Source organism: Pogoniulus pusillus, chromosome 2 (genome assembly GCF_015220805.1).
Source record: "Pogoniulus pusillus isolate bPogPus1 chromosome 2, bPogPus1.pri, whole genome shotgun sequence".
NCBI classification, from domain to species: Eukaryota; Metazoa; Chordata; class Aves; order Piciformes; family Lybiidae; genus Pogoniulus; species Pogoniulus pusillus.
Window position 1 is genome coordinate 41,022,173 of NC_087265.1, and position 27,208 is coordinate 41,049,380.

Below are 27,208 nucleotides of genomic sequence, written 5' to 3' on the forward strand. Positions count from 1 at the left end.
TAGATGATGCTTGTGGTCCCTTCCAACCCTGACTGATTCTATGAATTCCATCCACCTAAGAACTCCAGAATAATTGTAGAAGGAAATATACATTTCATACAATCAACCAGGTTGGAAGAGACCTCCAAGATCATCCAGGCCAACCTAGCACCCGGCCCTAGCCAATCAAATAGACCATGGCACTAAGTGCCTCATCCAGGCTCTGCTTGAACACTTCCAGGGATGGTGACCCCACCACCTCCCTGAGCAGCCCATTCCAATGGCAAATCACTCTCTTTGTGAAGAACTTCCTCCTAATATCCAGCCTAGACTTGCCCTGGCACAACTTGAGACTGTGTCCCCTTGTTCTATTGCTGCTTGCCTGGCAGAAGAGACCAACCCCCACCTGGCTACAGCCTCCCTTCAGGTAGTTGTAGACAGCAATGAGGTCACCCCTGAGCCTCCTCTTCTCCAGGACAAACACCCCCAGCTCCCTCAGCCTCTCCTCACACGGCTGTGTTCCAGGCCTCTCTTCAGCTTTGTTGCCCTTCTCTGGACACGTTCCAGTATCTCAACATCTCTCTTGAATTTTGGAGCCCAGAACTGGACACAGGACTCAAGTTGTGACCTGGCCGGTGTTGAATACAGGGACAGAATAACCTCCCTTGTCCTGCTGGCCACACTGTTCCTGATACAGCCTGGGATGCCACTGGCTCTCTTGGCCACTTAGTTAAACTGCTGGCTCATCTTCAGCTACTATCTACCAGTACCCCCAGGTCACTTTCTGCCTGGCTGCTCTCCAGCCACTCTGTCCCCAGCCTGTAGCACTGCTTGGGGTTGTTGTGGCCAAAGTGTAGAACCTTGCATTTGGCCTTGTTAAATCTCATCCCCTTGGCCTCTGCCCACCCATCCAGCCTGTCTAGGTCCCTCTGCAGGACTCTCCTACCCTCCAACAGATCCACACCTGCTCCTAGCTTGGTGTCATCTGCAAACTTACTGATGCTGGACTCAATCCCCTCATCCAGATCATCAATGAAGATATTGAATAGGATCATCATTGGGGTAATATACTGTAATCTGATAAGTGACATTTGTTTCAATGGTATCAAAGTATTTTTTTACATACTCCTTTTTCTATGTCTGTAATAAGCTTGACCCTTTACAACTGCCTGTAGTTACACAATGGACAGGGACTTGGTCTAGATTTTCATGCAAAAAAAAGGGATATATCCCATAGCTTAGGCATGTAACACACAGCCTTAGAATCCCCATTAATTAAGGACTATAGCTAAAATTTATTACATGCAGACCTCACTGCCATTTATTTTTCAGGTTTAAACTTTGTTTTGGCTGAATGTTTTAAATGAAACTGTAAGCAAGGTAATGAAAGGCTTGGTTTAGAACTGTTAGAGTGTACACAGGCTTGGCAATTTCTGTGCACTTCTATGACAGCAACACAGTGGTGAAAGGAGTTAGCTGATTATTTGTATTTTAGAGGAGAATAGGTATTTTCATGGGAGGCACAGGAGAATCCTTCTGGACTGTATCATTGTGAACTCATCATGGAGCTTGCTGCAGGAAGAATAACACATGCAGAGCTGTGTTGGGGTGAATATACGTGCGTTCATCAGGTCAGGAAGAAAGATCTATGTAGTACTAATTGCTAATCATTTGTAACCCACACTAGACCAATTTATTTGCTCATCAAAATTTAGTGGGCATACTAAAATATGAACAGGCATAAGAAGACTTTGTATAGGTTTTTCTATTTGCAAAATGAACTTTTGCAACAGCTTTTATTTTCATGGAAGGCACAGTTGGTTGCCTCATTACTTACAGGAGGGTACATTAGTGTGTGTAATGCACAGTAATCCAGACAGAGGATAGTGAGGTCTGATAACTCCTAATACCAGAGTAAAGTGTTTTGTGACAAAGGTGTTTTTTACCTGGCATATCTTCCTCCCCAATTTGATAATTAGTGAGCAGATAACTATGTTTTGATACTGTTTAAATGATAAAATGACTGGGAAGGGAATTACAAAGAGCAGTGCAGTCATTTTGAAGAGACAGAGTTCTCAGCTCTAAGTAGGATACTAAGTTCCATATGATGTATTTTATGAAGACTATTTTGTGTTAAATTGGAGTGCCTAAAAAACAAACTCACTCTAACATGTTTAGAATTTTTTAAAGTACAACTAAAAACTATTCTATAATGCTTTATTAATACAAGTACCAAATAGCATCTCAGTATAATTTCCACTATTGAGCATAAGCTTTTAAGTAAGCATTAGATGTAATATATGGTAAAAAGCTTACAAGGATTTTCAGTATGGCTACAGGATACAACTCCACACTGAAAGATGACCAATGAGTCAGGATTAAAATTTTTGTGTGATAAATCAGTCAGGGCTGGAAAGATCATCTGCTTCCAACCCCCCTGCCATGGGCAGGGACACCCTACTCTAGAGCAGGCTGGCAACAGACTCAGCCAGCCTGTCCTCCTTAAACACCTCAAGGGATGAGTCCTCAACCACCTCCCTGGGAAACCCATTCCAGGCTCTCACCACTCTCATGCTGAACAACTTCTTCCCCATGTCCAGTCTCAATCTCCCCACCTCCATCTTTGCTGCATTCCCCCTAGTCCTGTCACTCCCTGATAGCCTAAAAAGTCCCTCCCCATTTTTTTTTTGTAGCCCCCCTTCAGATACTTAAAGGCACAATAAGCCATAGTGTGGTTTAAATATAGGCTTTCCATGTAATCCTGACTACTGAATTTTGCAGCATCAGAAGAAGTACTTTCTTTCCCAAGTTTAAGCCAGGGTTTTGAACAGTCTGTGGGGTTTTGTTTTCAGAACAAACCCACAGAGGTTTTATAAATAGATTCTTCTGCAGATCCTGATGCCAAACCTGTGTGGCTGGTAGAAGAGACAGATGCTTGGATTTATCCCCCACTCCTTTCTTTGTTTTCTCTATAGTTTATACACATTAATGCCCACATTTGTATATCCTTTTCTTCCTCAGTATATGAAGCTGTTTAGTACAGTGAACGTGAGGTTGTTTCCCTCAAACATTGAGGGATGACAAGGTTTTGCTGCAGCTGGAAACTAGGGAATATATAATTGCATCATTGTCTCTCATCCTTCTCCCACATGTAACTTGCTTAAATGTCATTTCATGCTGCGGGGTCTCACTCTTCCCTTGCCGGTAAACCTTATTCAGCCTGCACTCAGCCATCATGATAGCAGTGCCCGGGCTCGGAGCACACCAGCCTCCCGGGGGATTCGCATTCAGGCATCACCGATCGTTGACCTGGCTATTGTTGTTTGTGATACTTACTGGTAAACTTTCGCAATCAATACAACATCAGCCCGCCTAGCTCCTGGGAATGGAAACCTGAAACAGTGCACTTAATCTTGAAGCCAGCTCCTGCTCCCTGCTCTGCTGCTAAGCTGGGTAGTTGGCCTACTTGATGCCGCATTATTGCTGCAGAGGTCAGATGTGAGCAGGCTTGGCAAGTGCTGATGAATGGCTGTTTGTGATGAAGCACCTCTTCCGTCCAACAAGCGACATTTAATGATGATGGACCATAACTGCAGACACAAAAAACCTTGTCGCTTGTTTGTGAGCTGATATAGTGAAAGCTGGAGAAGGCAGTGTCTTAGGTTGGAACAAGTCTTTTTTGGGGGGGAGAATAAGCAATGAGGGAAGTGAGATCTTATTCAAAGTTAAGGACAGGTAAAAAAACCCGACAAAACACTTTGCAGATTGACAATGCAGATAAACCTAAAGGCTATCAAATTGACATTGAAAGCTGGAGAAGGTAATGTGTTCGTTTGGAACTAGTCTTTTTTTGGGGGGGAGAATAAGCAATGAGGGAAGTGAGATCTTATTCAAAGTTAAGGACAGGTAAAAAAACCCGACAAAACACTTTGCAGGTTGACAATGCAGATAAACCTAAAGGCTATCAAATTGGCATTGAAAGCTGGAGAAGGGAATGTGTTCGTTTGGAACAAGTCTTTTTTTTTGGGGGGGAGAATAAGCAATAAGGGAAGTGAGATCTTATTCAAAGCTAAGGATAGGTAAAAAAAACCGACAAAACACTTTGCAGGTTGACAATGCAGATAAACCTAAAGGCTATCAAATTGACATTGAAAGCTGGAGAAGGTAATGTGTTCGTTTCGAACAAGTCTTTTTTTAGGGGGGAGAGGGGAAAATAAATAATGAGGAACGTGAAGTCTCATTAAAAGTTAAGGAAATGTTCCTGTTTGTTGCAAAATTGTGGCTTTAAATGTGCATCTTTTCCTACCCTTCTGCTTGTTGACATTGAAAGCTGGAAGAGGTAATGTGTTAGTTTGGAACAAGACTTTTAGAGGGGGAGGGGAGGGAAAAATAAATAATGAGGGAAGTGATGTCTCATTAAAACTTGAGGGAATCTTCCTGTTTGTTGCAAAAATTGTAGCAGTGGCTGCAAATATGTATCTTTTCCTACCCTTCTACTTACATTGGCCTCTTTTTTCCTTGCAGGTTAAAAAAACCACTTTGCAGATTGACAATGCAAATAAGCCTAAAGGCCATCAAGTTGACATTGAAAGCTGGAGGAGGTAATGTGTTAGTTTGAAACAAGTCTTTGGGGGGGGGGAGAGAAATAAGTAATGAGGGAAGTGAGATCTTACTCAAAGTTGAGGAAATCTTCCTGTTTGTTGCAAAAATTGTAGCAGTGGCTGCAAATATGTATCTTTTCCTACCCTTCTACTTACATTGGTCTCTCCTGTCCTTGCAGGTAAAAAAGCCTCGACGAAACACTGCGGATTGACAACGCACATACGCCTAAAGGCCATCAAACTGACATTGAAAGCTGGAGAAGGTGATGTGCTAGTTTGGAACGAGTCTTTTGGGGTGGGGGGGGTGGGGTGGGGGGGAAATAAATAATGAAGGAAGTGATGTCTCATTAAAAGTTAAGGAAATCTTCCTGTTTGTTGCAAAAATTGTAGCAGTGCCTGCAAATATGTATCTTTTCCTACCCTTCTAGTTGCATTGGCTCCTCCTTTCCTTGCAGGTAAAAAAAAACCCAAACAACACTTTACAGGTTGACAATGCAAGTAAGCCTAAATAAGCCTAAAGGCCATCACATTGACAATGAAAGCTGGAGAAGGTAATGTGTTAGTTTGAAACAAGGCTTTTGGGGGAGGAGGGGAAATAAGTAATGAGGAAAGTGAGATCTTATTCAAAGTTGAGGAAATCTTCCAGTTTGTTGCAGAGTCCAATGGGATGGGGTTCAATAGCTCCAAGTGCAGGGTGCAGCACTTGGGCCATAACAACCCCATGCAGAGATACAGGCTGGGGTCAGAGTGGCTGGAGAGCAGCCAGACAGAGAGGGATCTGGGGGTCCTGATTGATACCCGCCTGAACATGAGCCAGCAGTGTGCCCAGGTGGCCAAGAGAGCCAGTGGCATCCTGGCCTGCATCAGGAATGGTGTGGTCAGCAGGAGCAGGGAGGTCATTCTGCCCCTGTACTCTGCACTAGTTAGACCACACCTTGAGTGCTGTGTTCAGTTCTGGGCCCCCCAGTTTAGGAGGGACATTGAGATGCTTGAGCGTGTCCAGAGAAGGGCGACGAGGCTGGTGAGAGGCCTTGAGCACAGCCCTATGAGGAGAGGCTGAGGGAGCTGGGATTGGTTAGCCTGGAGAAGAGGAGGCTCAGGGGTGACCTCATTGCTGTCTACAACTACCTGAGGGGTGGTTGTGGCCAGGAGGAGGTTGCTCTCTTCTCTCAGGTGGCCAGCACCAGAACGAGAGGACACAGCCTCAGGCTGCACCAGGGGAGATTTAGGCTGGAGGTGAGGAGAAAGTTCTTCCCTGAGAGAGTCATTGGACACTGGAATGGGCTGCCCAGGGAGGTGGTGGAGTTGCCGTCCCTGGAGCTGTTCAAGGCAGGATTGGACGTGGCACTTGGTGCCATGGTCTAGCCTTGAGCTCTGTGGTAAAGGCTTGGTCTTGATGATCTGTGAGGTCTCTTCCAACCCTGATGATACTGTGATACTGTGATGTAAAATTGTAGCAGTGCCTGCAAATATGTATCTTTTCCTACCCTTCTACTTGCATTGATCTCTCCTTTCCTTGCAGGTAAAAAAACCCCGACGAAACACTTTGCGGATTGACAGTGCAAATAAGCCTAAAAGCTATCAAATTGGCATTGAAAGATGGAGGAGGTAATGTGTTAGTTTGGAACAAGTCTTTTTTTTTGGGGTGGGGGTGGGAAATAAGTAATGAGTGATGTGAAGTCTCATTAAAAGTTAAGGAAATCTTCCTGTTTGATGCAAAATTGTATCAGTGCCTGCAAATATGTATCTTTTCCTACCCTTCTGCTTGCATTGGCTCTTCCTTTCCTTGCAGGTAACAAAAAACACTTTGCAGATTGACAATGCAGAGAAGCCTAAAGGCCAACAAGTTGACATTAATACAAAATATAGGGATTTATTTCCTTTGGACTGTGTGCTCCAGTGACAAACACTATGTTTTGGTTGCAATTGGTGACATTAGTGAGTGGTTACTTCAGTCCATCTTGCAAAGAGATTTTTTCCTCTCTAGAAAAGAGAGAAATCTTTGTGAGTGAAATGCACTGAAAAAAAAAAAAAAAACACCCTCACCTTGATGGTGGAGAGACCTCTCCACAAGGTTTGTACCTTGAAAAATAGTAATCTGTAAGAAGTGATTCCATGATTTGCTTCAAGCATTTCTGTGTTTCCTATTTCAGTCCATGAACTGGTTGAGTCACTGTGTAAGCCCCAGCACTCTTTTAAAGATAGATTTGGAGTTATTAAAATAACATTTGCAGGATGTGCCTACTTTTCTAGTAGTTTTTTTGATTTCTTTGTGATGTTTGGTAATTTTTTCCCTAGAACATTTAGTTTCCTTCCCCCCACCCCCCACCCCCTAGCAGTGTTGAGATTCTTACTAAACTGTCACACTTTAGTATAGAAATGGCTGCATTCATACAAATAGATTTACAGAAGGGTAAAGATTGGGAAGGCAGAGTTGGTTTATGAGAATCAAAACTATTTATTGCTTGGTTTTTCCACTGTAGTTCTGTCTTTCACTAGGTGTAGTTACTCTGAATATGTTTGCAAATGTGTGTTATAAAATTTAGTTCACTGTCATGAGAAAATCCCCACCCTGCTAAGTGTGCAGATGATCTTGCAAAGGAGAACACATTTCCTCTCTTAATGAAATGCTTTTTTCTTGGTTATAACTAAGGCATGAGGCCAATATACATTTCTATGAGTGGTCCAAGAGATACTGTAGAGTGCCCAGGAGACACAGCTTTATACTTGGGTCCTTCCCATCACAACGTGAATCCAGTATCCAGCAGCAGTGACTACTGATTTTAGACATGATGTTGCTATTGAAGAGCTCTAAATTGCATTCAAAGAACTAAAGAACCAGCTCACATGGTAGAGGGTAGTGCTTCACAGAGAGAGTGATTTGCCATTGGAATGGGCTGCCCAGGGAGGTGGTGGAGGCACCATCCCTGGGGGTCTTCAAGAAAAGCCTGGATGAGGCACTTAGTGCCATGGTCTAGTTGATTGGATGGGGCTGGGTGTTAGGTTGGACTGGATGATCTTGGAGGTCTCTTCCAACCTGGTTGATTCTATGATTCTATGTGCTGGCAACTTGTAAAAGAAATGGAAGGGTGTAACAATTAAGGATGCAGGATATAGATAGGCCCTTAAGGTGAATGGAGGAGATCTAGCTGCAGTTACACTGTGTATTACAGGAAAATTACATAAGTGGAAGGTCTATTAGCTTTGGGAACAATTGTAGAAGAGAAATAATGAAAGCCTCATTTCTTGAGACTTTTAAAACTGAACAAGTCAAAAGTCTGGAAAATATACTGTAGATGGCATAATATAATGTTGAGAGGGTAGACTGATTCTGATAGGCCTATATAATTTCTAATTCCTATGAGTCACTTCAGCTATTTATGCTTAATTTTACATAGTTATGACTAGAGAGTATAATCATCCAGGTTGTAATAAAATTCTGATAATAGCTTAAAAACAGGAAAGAGAACTCATTTTGCTTCAAATGGCCCAACCTGCCTCAGAAATGAATGCCAATCCATGCTGCTGGGGCAGGAGTGTGGTCTGGTTGTCAGTGATGCCTTTAAGTAATATCAAGTTCTATACTCAGATATATTCCTCTATTTTGTTTTGTCCAGAAGTGAAAACCTTAAAGTAGATTATTCTGTGTGCTGTAAAACTGAGAACTACATTATGTACTCCAAAACACTGTACCATTCAGTTCTTAACTGGTGAGGGGGTGATTCCCTGGCTTTGGCTTGTTTTCTGACTGGTACCCTTAGCCACAGGTCCTGTACTGTACTGTGCTCTTCCTGTCCTGTTCCTGTAAGCCCTGGGTTGTTGTCCTTGCTGGACTGCTGGGCAGTGCCATGGGGCTGCTTGCTTTGGCTCCTCTGCCTGGAAGGGACAAGTAAACCACCTGCCATGTGCTTAAACATCTCCTTTCCTGGTGAGGGAAGGAGAAGAGACAGAGTTGGCATTCTGGCCCATATCAGGAACAGTGTGGCCAGTAGAATAAGGGAGGTTGTTCTTCCCCTCTACTCAGCACTGGTCAGGCCACAACTTGAGTGCTGTGTCCAGTTCTGGGCTCCTCAATTCAAGAGAGATGTTGAGATACTGGAATCTGTGCAGAGAAGGGTGACAAAGATGGTGAGAAGCCTGGAAGACAGCTCTGTGAGGAAAGGCTGAGGGATCTGGGGGTGTTTAGCCTGGAGAAGAGGAGGCTCAGGGGTGACCTCATTGCTGTCTACAACTACCTGAAGGGAGGTTGTAGCCAGGTGGAGGTTGGTCTCTTCTCCCAAGCAACCAACAGTAGAACAAGCGGACACAGTCTCAAGTTGTGGCAGGGGAGGTCAAGGCTGGATGTTAGGAGGAAGTTGTTGGCAGAGAGAGTGATTGGCATTGGAATGGGCTGCCCAGGGAGGTGGTGGAGTCACTGTCTCTGGAGGTGTTCAAGAAAAGCCTGGCTGAGGCACTTAGTGCCATGGTCTATTTGATTGGACAGGGCTGGGTGTTAGGTTGGACTGGCTGATCTCGGAGGTCTCTTCCAACCTGGTTGATTCTATGATTCTATTCCACACCCTTATTTTACTTACAATGGAAACCAATGTGAATGTTATGAAATTCCTTATTTTACCCAAAAACTCCTCAATCATTACCTACTCAAGGGTTAAAAATAAACAGAAACCACTGTATATAAGAACAGAAGCAAAAGAGAGAGAAACGGTAATGCCAGTTTTGAAGTATCCAGAACCTCCTGTGACAGGAATAACAAATTAATTGGGACTATAACGGATTCTTTGTAAAGGTGAAGTAAACACACTTGACTGTATATTTTTCACCATCAGTTAAGTCTCAATTGGTTCTAAAAATAAACAGAAGACATTGAACAGTTTTAATGGATTTTGACACCTAGGTATTATGCTGTCACTCCAGTATAAATGAATCATAACTTTAGGCTGCACCAAGGAATTACTACACATTTGGAGAAAATTTACGGTACAGCAGGCTTTGAATCATGATGTGATAACAAAACTGAAGTCACCAAGAGGGGGAAAAAACCCAACCCAAAGTCTGGTGTAAATTATTATTTACCTAAACTGTCCATACCCATGTGGATGCAACAGGTAGGGATTGCAGGGTTAATTAGAAATAGCATTGTGATTTCTAGGTGTTAACATCTTTCACTGTGGCTGTTCTGGCAAGGCTTCCAGAGAGATGGATCCAGAGGGGAGATGAGCACAAATGCTACACAAACTGCTGTGACTGCCAGATGTTTGCTGCTTCTCACAGGGAGAGTGATTTGCCATTGGAATGGGCTGCCCAGGGAGGTGGTGGAGTCACTGTCCCTGGAGGTGTTGAAGAAAAGCCTGGCTGAGGCACTTAGTGCCATGGTCTAGATGACTGGATAGGGCTGGGTGATATGTTGGACTGGATGATTTTGAGGTCTCTTCCAACCTGGTTGATTCTATGATTCTTAGAATTTGACCTAATTAAGAGTTTTATTAATGAAGAGGCTGAAAGAAAATGTAAGTATTTGACCTCACAGTTATATTGGATTTGATGATTATTTTATATATGTATATCTCTAACACAGAACTTGTAGAGGATGAAATTTTTCATAGAATCAGTCAGGGTTGGAAGGGACCACAAGGATCATCTAGTTCCAACCCCCCTGCCATGAGTAGGGGCAATTCTTAATCTAGGCTTAAAGAGACCTTAAACTGTCTATGAAGTAGGAACTAATGATTGGGCTCCCAGCTGATTGACCATTTGCTCTGTCATATACACAGATAAGCCTTAAAATATAATACATGGACATGCATATAATAACTCAACTTTGCTGAGTCTTGCTTTTGGAATTCATTTGAAAACAGGATACTTAGTGCAGTTGCTTAGAGTACAGTAGCTTGCTTTTAGAAGTCTAAGGATTACTGATATGCCAAGTTTTTTTTTTGTTCATTCTGTGCAACATTCTTTAGTAGGCTGAGTTGTGCTTGATGCTCAGCTGTGTAGTGGTGATATTTAGAAGTCCTTAGAAAAATGATCCTGTTTTGTTTTTTTTAATGGCTTCATTCAAATCTCTGGTAGGTGGTTTAAACATTCAATTTATAGTGCTTTTACAGATTCCTCTTGCTTTTGTAGATCTTCTGAACTCTCCTTTTTTTTGGCACCTTGCCTTAAAACTTAACAGCATCATGAGAGACTGATAAAACATTATAAAGAGGAGATCTAATTTTTTTTAAAGTCTCTATTAAGAGAGAAGGAACAAATCCAAAGAAGATTATAAGCAGATGGAGAGAAAAGGTTTTATCTGGGAATCCACAGTGTGTTGGTTTATAAAGCTCTTTCCCATTCTGATTGTAATTCTTTACAAAGGTGGATTGATTCATTATTTTTGACCTGCTGGAAGGCTAATCATCCTTTTAATGACTTTGCTACTCTTCCCCTTGAGCAGTGCTATAGTGCTAAACTTTCTGTCAATGGTCTTAAGGCTAGAGGCCAGATTCTCAAGTGATGTAAAGTGCTCTTCATTGAACCAATGGTATTGTCTGCCTCTATTTAGTTGATGGAGGTTTGGTTTTCACTCTAAGTCACTGCCTGGGCAGGGTCCTGATGCCACAGAGGGTGTGGGCATACACTGCCTTACTCCACAGTGGTTTTCCTACAGAACCACAAAACTTCCCAGATCCATCACATGCCCATAGCTATAGAAAGTGTCCTCTCTCCTCTGCAGATAACACTGCATCTTGCTGCAGCCATTAATCTTGTAGAAGAGGCCAATGTGATGTCTGAAAGCAACTTTATATCATCTTTCATTAACCAGGTTAGTGCTGAATGTCTGTCATCAGGAGAAGAGCTATGCAAACAATATGGGATTTTTGCCCCACTGCAAAATTTAGGGGGGAAAATGAGGGAAGAAATTACTCATTTAGCTTTCTGAAACACAGCTAGGAAGAAGCATACACTGTTAAAAAAAAAAAAGTCTCAGATTTATTTTTTCCATCATCTTAAGACATTTTGATGCAAGTTTTGTTGTTTGGTTTATTTTTCCTTACTTTGCCTAAAAGGTTGTTCAAAGTAATTTAAAAGATGATAATATCCACTTCCTTCTCCCTACAGGCAGTGTGAGGAGGCAGACAGCTCTATGCTATGGGGGATCCCATAGGTTTCATGTGCAGGGACAATAATGGTACCATAGGTGTTCTTGTGTCCAAAGCTCCCTTCAGTGCTCTGCTTCACTCAGTGGTGCAGTCCCCTTTCTCTTAAACTGAGCCCTGACAGTTGATCACTGTCACCTGTTTTCTGGTAGTCACTTAAGCCCTGCTTATGCTTTTTAGGAGGTGCAAAGGAATTTTTGATGCATTCCCCTGTGAAGGTCCACTGTTTTCCAGGGCTGATGCAGGCCAGGGTGTATTCCTTTCCCACTCACACCTGTCAGGGGGAGCCAGAACAAAACAGTTAAAATGCTTGATCTTCCTCAAGTATTTTTTAAACAAGCCTGTCATAGTCCAGTGGGCAATTTTCAAATCTGCATCAGGTATAATAAACTGGAGCATAAACAATATTATGATAACCAGCACCCTCCTCCAAGAGTGCTGTCAAAGCTTTACCAAGCAGCAGTAGCTGCATGCAGCTTTCCCTTGGGATTTTCACAGGAGGAAAGTCTCAGCTAATCAGAAATATACACTGCTCTCTAAAATATCCAATATCCCATGCTGGGTCATATGTGAGAGAAATTGCATCCTGCCATGAGTGCTGAGTCTCTTTCTTCTTTGTGGCAGCTGATGGAAGAAAAGCACATGGAGAAAACCACGGAAAGGACATTTACTGTGTGTGCACTGGGGTTTAATGCTTTCTCAATCTGCTAAAGGGAATCTTTCTGGACAGGCAATGTAGTGGGAGGCATAGTCTGAGCATTCTGAACTGTGGCTTTGGCAGGAATGCTGTCAGACTCTCCAGTTTATCTGATGCCATCAGTGGCCAGCTTGGGCAGGAAGCTGTGTAGTCAGTGTTGATAACCAAACATTTTTAGTTGATTTGTGATTAGAAGTACTGGTACCCAAGAAACTTTGTGCAGATTCATTTATACAGTTTGCCCAAGCAGTATGAGAAGAAAAGGTGGAAGATACACCATGTAACATAGGATCACAGGGTGGTAGCGGTTGGAAGGGACCCAGACATCATAGAGTTCAACTCCTCTGCCAGAGCAGGACTACACAATCTAGCTCAGGTCACTGTCATAGAATCAAGCAGATTGGAAGAGACCTCCAAGATTATCCAGTCCAACCTACCACCCAGCCCTAGCCAGTCATCTAGACCATGGCACTAAGTGCCTCAGCCAGGCTTTGCTTGAACACCTCCAGGGACGGTGACTCCACCACCTCCCTGGGCAGCCCATTCCAATGCCAATCACTCTCTCTGGCAAGAACTTCCTCCTAACATCCAGCCTAGACCTCCCCCGGCACATCTTGAGACTGTGTCCTCTCGTTCTGCTGCTGGTTGTCTGGGAGAGGAGATCAACCCCCACCTGGCTACAACCTCCCTTCAGGTAGTTGTAGACAGGAATGAGGTCACCCCTGAGCCTCCCCTTCTCCAGGCTAAACACCCCCAGATCCCTCAGCCTCTCCTCACAGGGCTGTCTTCCAGGCCCTTCACGAGCTTTGTTGCCCTTCTCTGGACACGTTCCAGTATCTCAACATCTCTCTTGAATTGAGGAGCCCAGAACTGGACACAGCACTCAAGGCCTGACCAGAGATGAGTAGAGGGGAAGAATAACCTCCCTTGTCCTACTGGCCACACTGTTCCTGATGCAGGCCAGGATGCCATTGGCTCTCTTGGCCACCTGGGCACACTGCTGGCTCATCTTCAGCTACTATCTACCAGTACCCCCAGGTCCGTTTCTTCCTGGCTGCTCTCCAGCCACTCTGTCCCCAGCCTGTAGTGCTGCTTGGGGTTGTTGTGGCCAAAGTGCAGAACCCTGCACTTGGCCTTGTTAAATCTCATCCCATTGGCCTCTGCCCACCCACCCAGCCTGTCACGGTCCCTCTGCAGGGCTCTCCTACCCTCCAACAGATCAACACCTGCTCCTAGCTTGGTGTCACCTGCAAACTTACTGATGCTGGACTCAATCCGCTTGTGTAGATCATCAATAAAGATATTGAACAGGACTGGGCCCAGCACTGATCCCTGGGGAACACTACTCATGACTGGCTGCCAACTGGACATTTCCCCATTTGCTTGTTTCTACTATGGGTAAATGGGATTTTAAATATTGAACAATGTTCACTTTCAGATAATAACACATGAATTCTTATCTAATGCCCAATTCCTCTGAAACGATGCTAATTTCTTTAGCATTACATTCATAACATCAGTTAAAAAAGATAAAATTTAAAGTTATTTCTCTGTAAAGGATCTTGAAGCATTCTCACAGTATGATTACTCTGAAGGTACCAATTTTAGGTCTTTCTCACTTTATGTTTATTTGTGGTGTTGCAGCACTTCTTCTTGCACAGGGCACATTAGGGAAGGACGACCAATTAAATCTGTGCGCTTATCCTCAGTTTTACAGGCAAATTATTGTGGTAACAGAGATAAACAATGAAGATATGTCCTTGATGGGCTGCTTCTTTAAGGAGACTATTCTAATTTTTTTATTTATCATGTTCTACATGCTAAGAGGTATTTTGTTTTCATGAATTAGGAAAGGAAAATGTCACAAGCCATCGCTATTTCTGTGCTCTGCCTTTGCTGACAGCTGTATGATGCTCATTCAGCGCAGCAGATTGGGAGCTGAAAGTTTCATCAATAACTATGACTCTGATGGCTTCATGTCAATGGTCGAGGTAATGGCCTTTTATTATCCTGGAAACACACTTCATGTATGTTCTTCTTTAACTCTTCTGAGGAAAGCAAAGCTGGAGATGGGTAGGTTCAGACTGGATGGGAGGAGGAAGTTTGTTGAGCATGAGAGTGGTGAGAGCCTGGAAGGGATTGCCCAGGGAAGCAGTTGAGGCCTCATCCCTGGAGGTGTTTAAGGCCAGGCTGGATGAGGCTGTGGGCAGCCTGCTCTAGGGTAGGGTGTCCCTGCCCATGGCAGATGGGTTGGAACTAGATGATCCTTGTGGTCCCTTCCAACCCTGACTGATTCTGTGAAACAGTTTTCTACCTTTTCTCATCATTTTAGTCATTTAGTGCTTCGTAATTGACACATAAAGCATTTTAAATTAAGATAGAATTGTGTAATTATTTTTGTTCTTTTATTAATGCATGCTGAAGAACAAAGAAATTGACTATGATAGAATTTTGAGTTATCTTACTGCAAAGTTTTTATGAAGATTGTTCAAGTACATTACATTATTCTGAAAGCTACAAAAGTGAAGAGAAACATCCAACTGACCTACTTGAGAAAGTACAAAGTACAGCACGGAAAGGTCTGCAGTGTTGAAGACCATGGAACAACTTTGTTCTGCATTAATTGGATCAGACTTAGTTTTTGTATTTTGTGATTTTTTTTTTATTATGACTAAAAATATTATTTTAATGGAACTTTCCAGGCCATTGTGCTTCTAAAGAATTATTGCAACCCATATAGTTACAGCCAGGATTAATACATATCCATTTGGCAAAGAGATAAGCATTATAGTATTTCAAGTTTTCACTGTCTGCATTTAATTTTTCTGTTTACATATTAAGTACTGTCTAATATTTTGAGTATTTTTGCCATTTTCCACTTTACTTGGAGCTTTTAAAATGGGTCTATTAAATGTATTTATTGTTAGCTAAATTGGACTTTATTAACTTCATAGATAGGCTTTTCTATGTGATTAGTTAAGCCATGCTTAATACTTGGCCCTTAAATTCGTAGACTCATACAATCAGTCAGGGTTGGAAGGGACCACAAGGATCATGTAGCTCCAACCCCCCTGCCATTGGCAGGGACACCCTACCCTAGAGTAGGCTGTCCACAGCCTCATCCAGCCTGGCCTTAAACACTTCCAGGGATGGGGCCTCAACCACCTCCCTGGGAAACCCATTCCAGGCTCTCACCACTCTCATGCCGAGTACTCTCATGCTTCCTTCTCACATCCAGCCTCAATCTCCCCACCTCCAGCTTTGCTCCATTCCCCGTACTCCTGTCCCTACCTGATAGCCTAAAAACTCCTTCCCCAGCTTTTTTGTATCCTTCAGATACTGGAAGGTCACCTCAGAGCCTCTTCTTCTCCAGACTGAACAGCCCCAAGTCTTTGAGTCTGTCCTCATAGCAGAGGTGATCCATCCCTCTGAGCATCCTTGTGGCCATTCTCTGGACACACTCCATCATCTCCACGTCTATTGTCATAGGGGCTCCAGAGCTGGATGCAGTACTGCAGGTGGAGTCTCACCTCCTTCTTTTCTGCATGAGATTTTTATCTTCCATTTGTGTTCAAGCTGTAGACTTGCTTTAATAGAAACAATATTTAAATTGAACAGTAGTTGTTTCCAAGCATTTAAGTGTGCGTGGCGGAGGGGAATCTGTACCGTATCCATGAAAACAAGATAGGTTTTAATCTGTCTTAACCTGACCTGGCAGAACAGTAGTTCCTTAGATATAGCTGCATCTGGCGTGTTTTGCTTTTTGCTAAACCAATGTTTTAAATCACAATGCCCAAATGGTGCTGTGAAAACATGAAATTCCAAATGCTCTAGGTGTTAGGTGTGCTCCCACCTTTCCTGTCTGACAGCCAGGCCCTCCTGGTTGGACTTGATATTCTGTGAGGTCTTTTCCAACCTTGTTGATACTGTGAAGGGATGCTTTGCCTGCAAAGATCCTGGTGGCTCCAGCAAAATGCAGGGATCAGCTTGTATCTGCCCAAGTAATAGAATGGAAATGTAGGTCTCTGGTGGTAACATTATGCACTAACTGCTGTCCTCCACGAATGATTTGAACATACTAAGGCATGTTATGGGCTAAATCTTTTCCCTAGAACCTTAAGAGAATTGATGTGGATCACTGAGGTGAGGAAGAGGAGCACAAGCCCTATGAGGAGAGGCTGAGGGAGCTGGGATTGTTTAGCCTGCAGAAGAGGAGGCTCAGGGGAGACCTCATTGCTGTCTACAACTACCTGAGGGGAGGTTGTAGCCAGGAGGAGGTTGCTCTCTTCTCTCAGGTGGCCAGCACCAGAACAAGAGGACACAGCCTCAAGCTACACCAGGGGAAATTTAGGCTTGAGGTGAGGAGAAAGTTCTTCACTGAGAGAGTCATTGGACACTGGAATGGGCTGCCCGGGGAGGTGGTGGAGTCGCCGTCCCTGGAGGTATCACAGTATCATCAGGGTTGGAAGAGACCTCACAGATGATCAAGTCCAACCCTTTACCACAGAGGGTGTTCAAGGCAGGATTGGACGTGGCACTTGGTGCCATGGTCTAGCCTTGAGCTCTGTGGTAAAGGGTTGGACTTGATGATCTGTGAGGTCTCTTCCAACCTTGGTGATACTGTGATACTGTGTGATAGAATTGGGTGTTTTGCCCCTGACTTTGCAGCAGAGGCATGTCCTTTTTTCTGCAATGTGAGGCCAGGCTGCCTTCTCTGCTGGCAGCAGTGCTGAGGACTTAAAATTCCAATCCTTACATGCTAGTTGGCTCCAAAAAAGTCGAGATATGAAGCATATAAAGCAACATTTTAGCAAAAGTTCATTCATCAAGAAGCCGCATATTTTGAAAAGGGTAAAAGTACTACTCGACACATCAGGGATAAGTAAAGGCTATATATTATAGATTATTTTAATCCCCTTGCTAGATATAAAAGGGATAATTACATATTTGTGGATGAAGCCATGTGGTGGAAAAAATCAATACAACTTTTTTGTATGACACTTCATTAGTGTGAAAAATTTTAAGAGCCGAGAAGAACTGCCTCGCAATTAAACGCCTCTGCTGCTTCAGAGTCAGTAATGGCTTTGTATTATTATCTAGTTTATTTGAAATAGTGGGTGCACTATAGCAGTAATTGGAAAACATTGATTATCTTCTTGTATATAGAGAACCTGGCAAATCATTACAGGGCATAGCAACAGTTAGTTAGCCTTACTAATGAAGCACTAATTGCTGTAAGTAGGTTAACACGTTAGCGAAGCTACAGGGAGATGGAGCTTTGGAATTTTTTTATCTCTGCAGTCTTAGGGTGTTTTGATTTCTATTTTTTTTTTTTTTGTGTCTTTTTGTGGTAGTTTGAGCCTAGCTGGGATGATTTGGTGAGAAGAATGAGATTATAGGCAGTGAAAAGGAAACAATGGTGATGTCTACTTCACTCATAGGCTTGCTGAGATCATAGAATCAACCAGGTTGGAAGAGACCTCCAAGATCATCCAATCCAACCTAGCACCCAGCCCTACACAGTCAACTAGACCATGGCACTAAGTGCCTCAGCCAGGCTTTGCTTCAACACCTCCAGGGACGGTGACTCCACCACCTCCCTGGGCAGCCCATTCCAATGCAAATCACCCTCTCTGGCAAGAATTTCCTCCTAACATCCAGCCTATCCTTACCCCTGGTACAACTTGGGACTGTGTCCCCTTGTTCTATTGCTGCTTGCCTGGCAGAAGAGACCAATCCCCACCTGGCTACAGCCTCCCTTCAGGTAGTTGTAGGCAGCAAAGAGGTCTGCCCTGAGCCTCCTCTTCTCCAGGCTAAACACCCCCAGCTCCCTCAGCCTCTCCTCAGAGTTTGTGTTCCAGGCCTCTCACCAGCTTCATTGTCCTTCTCTGGACACGTTCCAGCATCTCAGCATCTCTCTTGAATTGAGAAGCCCAGAACTGGACACAGTACTCAAGGTGTGGCCTGACTAGTGCTGAGTACAGGGGAAGAATAACCTCCCTCATTCTACTGGCTACACTGTTCCTGATCCAGGCCAGGATGCCATTGGCTCTCTTGGATACTTGGCCACACTGCTGGCTCATCTTCAGCCTACTATCTATCAGTACTCCCAGCTCCCTTTCTTCCTGGCTGCTCTCCAGCCACTCTGTACCACAACACAAATATAGATAACAGAGTCACTCTTTGTCTGGGGCTGCATGAACTTCTCTGTAACCTAACCTGCTGTCTGTGTGACTGTGCTGGTTTAAGCCTAGCTAGAATGTTTAGGTGAGAAGAACTACGTTATAGGCTGTGGAAGGAAAACAAGGCTGATGTCTACCTCGCTCATAGGCTTGCTGAGATGTATAAAAATAAAAATCCAAACATAGATAGGGGAGTCTCTCTTCTCCTGCTGGGGAGCTCTGAGCTGCATTCTCTCTCTCCAGCCTCTCTGCCATTTCTTTTCTAATCCATTTTGCTTCCTAACCCCCTGGCCGAACCTCCATTGTTCCTTGGGACTGGGGTAAGGTTAAGAGGGGGATGGGGAAGGGTGGTTGAGAGCCCCTCCTAGGGACTCAGGTTTCTGGGAGGGCTGTTGTGTTTCTGTATTACCTTTTACCTTGTGTGTAACTGTATATACTCTAAATATCTGCTTGTATATTGTGCTAAGCTGTAAATCACAGTATCACAGTATCACCAAGGTTGGAAGAGACCTCACAGATCATCAAGTCCAACCCTTTACCACAGTGCCCAAGGCTAGACCATGGCACCAAGTGCCACATCCAACCTTGCCTTGAACTGCCCCAGGGACGACGACTCCACCACCTCCCCAGGCAGCCCATTCCAGTGCCCAATGACTCTCTCATAATAAGCTCCATCCAAATTTTGAGAGCCAGCTGAGTCTAGTCTGGGTAATTGCCAAAGTGTGTGTGTGGGGGGGGTGGGTAACACCCAAACCATCTCAGTGACTAATCCTTCTGCCTCCTAATCCCCCTGGCCGATGCTCCAAACTACCTTGAGTGTAAGGCAAAGTCTGGGGTAAGGTAGAGGGGTGGGGAGAAGGTGGAAGAGTGGTTGAGAGCCCCTTCTGGGGACTCTGGTTTTTGGGGAGGGCAGTGTTGTGTTTCTGTATTACCTTTTTAAGTTGTATGTTTCTGCATATATTGTAATTATCTGGTTGTATATTGTGCTAAGCTGTAAATACAAAGCTTCATTCAATTTCCAGAGCTGCTGAGTCTAGCCTGGGTGACTTTCCAAAGCGTGTGTGTGTGGGAGGCAGGTAACACCCAAACCATCACAAACATGTTAATGGATTCTCTTAGGGCTTCTTAAAATAATCTAATATATGAACATGCTGTAGAATTGTGAAGTGTTTTTAATTGCTGTGAATTTCCCTAGTTCTGCCAGGGAGTCTACTGAAGTCACTTACTCTAAGAAAACATACATGCATGGATTTGTATTTGGTGCTTGTTGGAAGATGTTATCAATGTGTATATAAATGTATTTCTTTTTATGGTTGTCTTTTCCAGAAGCTGGTATGGGGGGTGGGGAACACCCAAACCATGACACTTTTAAATTTCATTTTAAGAAATCTCGTTGTGCAAGCAGAGCCACAAGACTCTCTGGATGTTATATTGGGAATGATTTCAGGGATTTTTTTTTTCCCCTTCTCCTATTTGCATATAATGTCTGGTGCATTGAAGTCATGCTACTCCTATCAACGTGGTGACTTTAATGTATGTAAATGGCTAACTGGAGTGAATGGCTGGTTGGCTCGATTGATTTGCTTATTCTAATGCAATTATGTCATCCATGCTATATGCTTCTTGAACAACCCTTTCTCTTTTTTTTTTCTAATTAGAGTGTTCTCTAGTAGCTAAACTGTTGTAATATGACCATTTACTATATCTTTTTTTCCCCAGAAAAACTTCACTTCATGACAACTTGAGAGCCCCAGATCTCTCTAGTAAAATGTTTAGAATTAGAAGTAGTACTAAGCAGATTATTTTGATATATTTATTGACCAAGGAAGGCATGGTAGAGGTTCTTCGATTATGTTACATCATCATATTTCACAAGCTTTTGAATCAGAAGTAACTTGACTGCTGTAACCCATGTTTGTGTAAAAACATTTCTAATGCTGAAGGTAGTTGCTCTGTTTGAGATACGCATGGTCACAATATCCATCAGACTAGGTGTAATAAAGAAAGAAACATAGAATCCATAGATTCAATCAGGTTGGAAGAGACCTCCAAGATCATCTGGACCTGTCTATCACCCAGTCTGGAGTGAGGTGAGAGGCCTGGAACACAAACCCTATGAGGAGAGGCTGAGGGAGCTGGGGGTGTTTAGCCTGGAGAAGAGGAGACTCAGGGCAGACCTCATTGCTGTCTACAACTACCTGAAGGGAGGCTGTAGCCAGGTGGGGGTTGGTCTCTTCTCCCAGGCAACCAGCAATAGAACAAGGGGACTCAGTCTCAAGTTGTGCCAGGGGAGGTCTAGGCTGGATGTTAGGAGGAAGTTCTCCACAGAGAAAGTGATTGACATTGGAATGGGCTGCCCAGGGAGATGGTGGAATTGCCATCCCTGGAGGTGTTCAAGAAAAGCCTGGATGAGGCAGTTTGTGCCATGGTCTAGTTGACTGTGTAGGGCTGGGTGCTGGTTGGCCTGGATGATCTTGGAGGTCTCTTCCAACCTGGTTGATTCTATGATTCTATGAAATCTTGACCCACATTGAAGCTCAGGGCATTTAATAGAGTAACTTCTAATGCTGCTTTCCAGTTGCATGGCAGCTCTCCTACACGGTATAGTGCTCTCTGACCATGAAGCAGGTGGCCCAGTGATGGCATCACAGTCCTTCCTCTTGGTCTGTCCTAGACAGTTCATTAAGAAGACAAATGCAGACTTTGGCTGCACACTGCAGTTGGCAGAAGTCTCTGTGACACTTCCTCTGCCTCCCTCCCACCATATGGCACAGCAGCTCCGTTGCATTTTGATACTGCTTGGTTGCAACAGTGCAGGGCCAGGATTTCCTTGTTTAAATAGGTGTTAAATTCTCCCTTGGATTCACGGGAATAAAGTATGACCCCCTAAGAAGTTGAATAATGACCCTGACTTATAGAACATCTTGGAACAATTCTTACATTGAAATAACAACACATAAAGTTTACCGACCAAGTGTTAGAAAATGCCAGTTGTGATTCTTACCACATTCCAATTTAAAACAACAACAAGAAAAAAAAAAAAAGCATATGTGGGTTTTTTTTTCCAGAGATTTTAAAGGGGAGGAGGGATGTTTTAAAAGGAAAACTGCTTCCAGTTAAAAGCTAGCCTCAACTCATTTTGCTTTGACTCGGCTTACTTAACAATATTATACCCCTCTGTTCATAATAACGAGCTGTTCTGTGCAAAGCAGCTCATTATTATGAATGTAATGGCATGTATGGAGTAGTAAAGTAAATCATAAAAATTGCTGCCCATGTCAGGTTTGGTTTCTTTTTTTTCCTTTGTCAATAGAAGATTTTCCTTGAGGTCAGAAACAGTTATTGACTAGAGGAAAAAAAATCTCAAAGTCTATCTGAAAACTGTACCCGATGATTCTGGAAGTAGGAGAGAGAAGTTCTGAAACTAAAAGTATGTGTGGTGAACATTATCTGCAAGGTCTTTTATGTTAAGGAAATCATGACATCTGCCAATCTTTCAAATTCCAAAGGGTAAAGAATGAGGTCTGTTAGGCTGTCATTGAACATGACAGGCTTAATGTCAAGTTTATAACAGAAAAAGGGCAATCTTATTGTGGTTTATTCAGTTTTATGTTGCTTGTTCAGTAGAAAAGCTCATTTTTTTATCTAATTTATAGCATTTGAAATACCAAACAGATTTTTTTACATATCTCCTGAGCTCCTAGCTCCTCTTGACTACCCCTTAGTCGTTCCTTTAGGGAGCAGTCTTAAATCCTTCCAATTTAGCATCTATGTGAGACCAGACAATTGTTTTACTTGAGCATATCCTTCAGTTGTTATAGAGCTGTTTCTAACTCCAAACATTTTAGTTTAATTACTGCTTAGAATATTTGCTGTATTTTTATCTAGGTTGCCTCTCACTTGAGCCCATTGGGCTGAAGAAAGAATTACTCCCCATGCTGTTCTGTAGCCCTTCTTGTTCAGGTCTGTAATTGGCCCTGTGTTTTTGACTTCTTGCTAATAAGCACCTTACTTGCTCTCCCACTAGACTCAACCCACCACTTTTGTTTCATGAATTTTACAAAGGATTTTAATAGATGCTTTAGGCTATGCAAAATGTTATATGAAGGAAAGCATTAATGCTCTAGCCTTGACACAAAGGACGTGTGAATGGCTGCTTATCATTACCGTCAGGTATCAAAATTTTCATTAGGAGTTCTGGAGGACAAAAGGGGGGGAAAAAAATGTGTAGCTATATGAAGGAATATTAACCTATACTGTATAACCAACCACAGTTGTTTAGCATTTTACATTAACTCTCCTCAGACACTGTCTCTCATTATTTTTACACATACATAATAACAGCTTATTATAGCGCTACAGTTCACACTGATATATTGTAGATAAGGTTGTGTCAGCACTTCCATTATAAACCCTATTTTCAGAGGTTTAAAAGGCAGCTGTAAAAATTTATTCCAGACAGAAGATTGGTTTTCTAGCTTTCTGCCTGAAGCAATTTTTTTTTAAAACCAATTAAAAACAATTGGCTGTTTTTTTAAGCTACAGAAGTAAACAAAACAAATTAAGAGGTTTAAAGCACTTTTTTTTGGGAGGTGTGTTTTTTTTTCTTTTTTTTTGGCACTTCTGTAACTCTCAAACCTTTATTAAAAAAAAGAAAAGAGAGAGAGAAAATTTAGAAAGCATTCTCTTAGTGTTATACTTGCTGGTAGTGTTCTGTAAAAGAAAAACAGAGTGGGCATTGCAACAGAGTTATAAACTGGGGCATTACTGAGTGCAGTAGGTTCTTGTTAACAAAAAGTGTTGGCTTTTGATTTTTTCAGTTGTTGAGGGTTTTTACTTGTTTGGATTTGTTTGGTTTTGGTTGTTGGGGTTTTTTTTAAGCTCTAGAATATAAGTATGGACTTGACTGTCACCAAACACCTGGCTGATTTTGCTTATGTGATCACTCTTCCAAGGACTTATGAGAATCATTCCAGGTTAAGCTTCTCCTTGGACTTGCTGGAAAGTCAAGGAGTAATTTTGCAGTCACATACACAGCAGCAGTAAACTCAAGTACTGTGGTGTTAGGGATCGCTTAGTGCCATGGTCTAGTTGACTGGATAGGGCTGCGAGACAGATTGGACTGGATGATCTTGGAGGTCTCTTCCAACCTGGTTGGTTCTATGAGGCAATTAGTGCCATGGTCTAGTTGATTGGATAGGGCTGGGTGACAGATTGGACTGGATGATCTTGGAGGTCTCTTCCAACCTGGTTGGTTCTACGAGGCACTTAGTGCCATGGTCTAGGTGATTGGATAGGGCTGGGTGACAGATTGGACTGGATGATCTTGGAGGTCTCTTCCAACCTGGTTGGTTCTATGAGGCACTTAGTGCCATGGTCTAGTCGATTGGATAGGGCTGGGTGACAGATTGGACTGGATGATCTTGGAGGTCTCTTCCAATCTGGTTGATTCTATGATTCAAAGCTTTCCAGTTCCTACAGTAAAGTATGGTCAGAAAGTGGTAATGGTTGAGAGTACTTCTGGAAACAGGATGAGTGACTGCCCCTTTCTGCCTGGCACTGACACTTTCACAGAGACTTATGGAGGTCAATTCCCATTTCTGCTTTGCATTATGTGGTTATCTCTATAGGCAGCCTTGCTGGTGAAGGGCTCAATGGGGAGAGGCTTACATCAGTTATGGCTCCAGTCATTTTGTGACACTATGACACTTTTCATCAACAGGCTTATGAGTGCACAAAGCCCCTCATGCTGTACAGTGCCCAAGATCTCCCTGGAAATTCCTGTTTCAAATTAAGTTTGAAGATTTGTCATACAATAGAGATTTGATAACTCCACCTCCCCACATCTGGGAGGAGAAGGTATGGCTGTCATTTGCAGAGCCCTTCCCTTGAATTGAGGCAATTCTCTGAACGAGTCCAGGTACTGTACGTGGTTGATGGAAGAGCACTTGCTGGATTTTGCTCTATAACTGTACCTGGCAGTGTGAGAGAAAAATAACAGTACACCCATGGTTATGGAGGTTACTTGGGAGGTACCCAAATTAGCCAGCTTGATGTCCCAATATTTCAGCCCATCTGCTCAAGCAGGGATTTACCTACTACCGTGAATTGTTTCTTGCTATCTATTGGGTAATATTATGCATTAATTTCTGCAAATGGATTTAGGTATGACATTTTTGACAGTTGTTGAGCTGAATTAGATTAATAATGTATTTTTATAATCCTCTGTTCATTTAAAAATATTACAGTGCAGTGTTTTGAGAGAGCCTCTAGGTTTAAAATAAAGTTGTCTTATTGTAGTTGATACTGGCAAAAGAAAAAGCATCTCCACATGATTCCTGAAACCTTGTCACTCATTTGGAGCTGCTGCTAAGTTTCCCTCTAACTGATTTCAAGAGAGCATGCTTTGTTCCAGAAATGTGACTGGAAAGTATCAGTGCTGTTACGTTTTACTGTAAAGATGAAAGGGCCAAGCCCTGAATTTTTCCCTAGGTATTGTCTCAGTTTGCAATGTGCCAAAGTCCTCATTGTAGAACCGAGGAAGGCATCTGGAAAAGAGCTATAAATGTACAGGGAACAACAGCAAGCTTTGTCAGCTGAAGTATTTCAAGGACAACAACTTCTTGATGCAAGTGGTGGACGAGCCAACCAGGAGGAGTGCTACTGGACCTGATACTAATAAGAAGGGTCTGGTTGAAGTGGTGAAGGTTGAGGGCATCCTTGGCTGTAGCGACCATGAGATGGTGGAGTTCAGGATTGTGCGTGGTAGGAACAGAACACTAAGCAGGAGCACAACCTTGGATTTCAGCGTGGCCAACTTTGGCTGTTTCAAGCAATTGCTAGGGGAAATCTCATGGGCCAGGGTATTAGAAGGCAAAGGGGCCCATGGTAGTTGGTTAATATTCAAGGACCACTTCTTCCAAGCTCAAGATCAGAGTATTCCAACAAGTAGGAAATTGCAAAAGGGATCCAGGAGACTTGCATGGTTAAGTTGGGAATTGCTGAGCAAACTTCAGTGGAAGAATCATCAGTCAGGGTTGGAAGGGACCACAAGGATCATCTAGTTCCAGCCCCCTGTCATGGGCAGGGACACCCTACTCTAGAGCAGGCTGCCCACAGCCTCATCCAGCCTGGCCTTCAACACCTCCTGGGATGGGGCCTCAACCACCTCCCTGGGAAACCCATTCCAGGCTCTCACCACTCTCATGCTGAACAACTTCCTCTTCATGTCCATTCTGAATCTCCTCACCTCCATCTTTGCTCCCTTTCCCCTAGTCCTGTCCCTACCTGATAGCCTAAAAGGTCCCTCCCCAGTGTTTTTTGTAGCACCGCTTCAGATACTGGAAGGCCACAAATGGAAGGAAGGGCTGGACACTTGGGAGGAGTATAAGACTGTTGTCAGAGGATGTAGGGAGGCAACTAGGAAAACTAAGGCCTTCATGGAATTCAATCTTGCAAGGGAGGTCAAGGACAACAGAAAGGGCTTCTTCAAATGCATTGCAGGAAAAACTAACACTAGATGCAACATAGACCCACTGCGGAGTGAGGTGGGTGCCTTGGTGACAGAGGACACAAAGGAGGAATTACTAAATGCCTTCTTTATCTCCATCTATACTGCTGGGGACTCCTCAGGAGCCCTAGACTTCTCAGGGCCCAGAGGAAGACATGACAAAGGAGGAGTTTTCCTTGATTGATGAGGACTGGATTGATGAGGAGTGGGTTAAGGAACAGGTGATTAATCTGGATATCCATAAATCCATGGTTCCTCGTGGCACGCACCCATGGGTGCTGAGACAGCTGGCACAGGTCATTGCTAGATCACTCTCCAACATCTTCAGTAAGTCATGGTGGACAGGAGAGGTGCCTGAGGACTGGAGGAGGGCAAATGTCACTTCAATTTTCAAAAAGGGTAAGAAGGAGGACCCAGCTAACAATAGACTCGTCAGCCTCACCTCCACCCCCAGAAAGGTAATGGAGCAACTTATTCTTGGTACTGTCTTTAGGCATATCAAGGACAAGGGGTCATTAGGAGCAGTCAGCATGGTTTTACCAAGGGGAAGTCATGTTTGACCAACCTGATGGCCTTTTATGAGGACATAACCAGGTAGATTGATGATGGTAGAGCAGTGGATGTGGTTTATTTTGATATCAATAAAGCATTTGACACTGTCTTCCACAGCATCCTTCTGACCAAAATGAGGCAGTGTGGTCTGGATGATCAGGCAGTGGGTGGGAACTGATTGAAGGAAAGAAGTCAAAGAGTTGTGGTCAATGGGATGGAGTCTAGCTGGAGGCCTGTAACTATTGGAGTCGCTCAGGGGTCAGTATTTGGAGCAGTTCTCTTCAATATATTCATCAAGGACCTGGATGAGGGCACAGAGTGCACTGTCAGCAAGTTTGCTGATGACTCCAAGCTGGGTGGAGTGGCTGCCACACCAGAAGGCTGTGCTGCCGTTCAGTGAGACTTGGACAGGCTGGAGGGATGGGCAGGGAGAAATGTAATGAAATTCAACAAGGGCAATTGTAGAGTCTTGCACCTGGGAAAGAACAACCCCAGGTATCAGTATAGGCTGGGGACTGACCTGCTGGAGAGCAGTGAAGGGGAAAAGA

General features: G+C 43.4%; 1 long non-coding RNA gene across 1 annotated transcript; it reads left to right on the forward strand.

Annotated features, from left to right (window-relative positions):
* The first annotated feature begins 4,543 nt into the window (after nucleotides 1-4,543).
* Nucleotides 4,544-24,919, forward strand: LOC135188128 (uncharacterized). Its single transcript, XR_010307573.1, has 3 exons — nucleotides 4,544-4,580; nucleotides 22,487-22,561; nucleotides 24,321-24,919. It is a non-coding gene; the product is annotated as an uncharacterized LOC135188128 (long non-coding RNA).
* The last annotated feature ends 2,289 nt before the right edge of the window (nucleotides 24,920-27,208 follow it).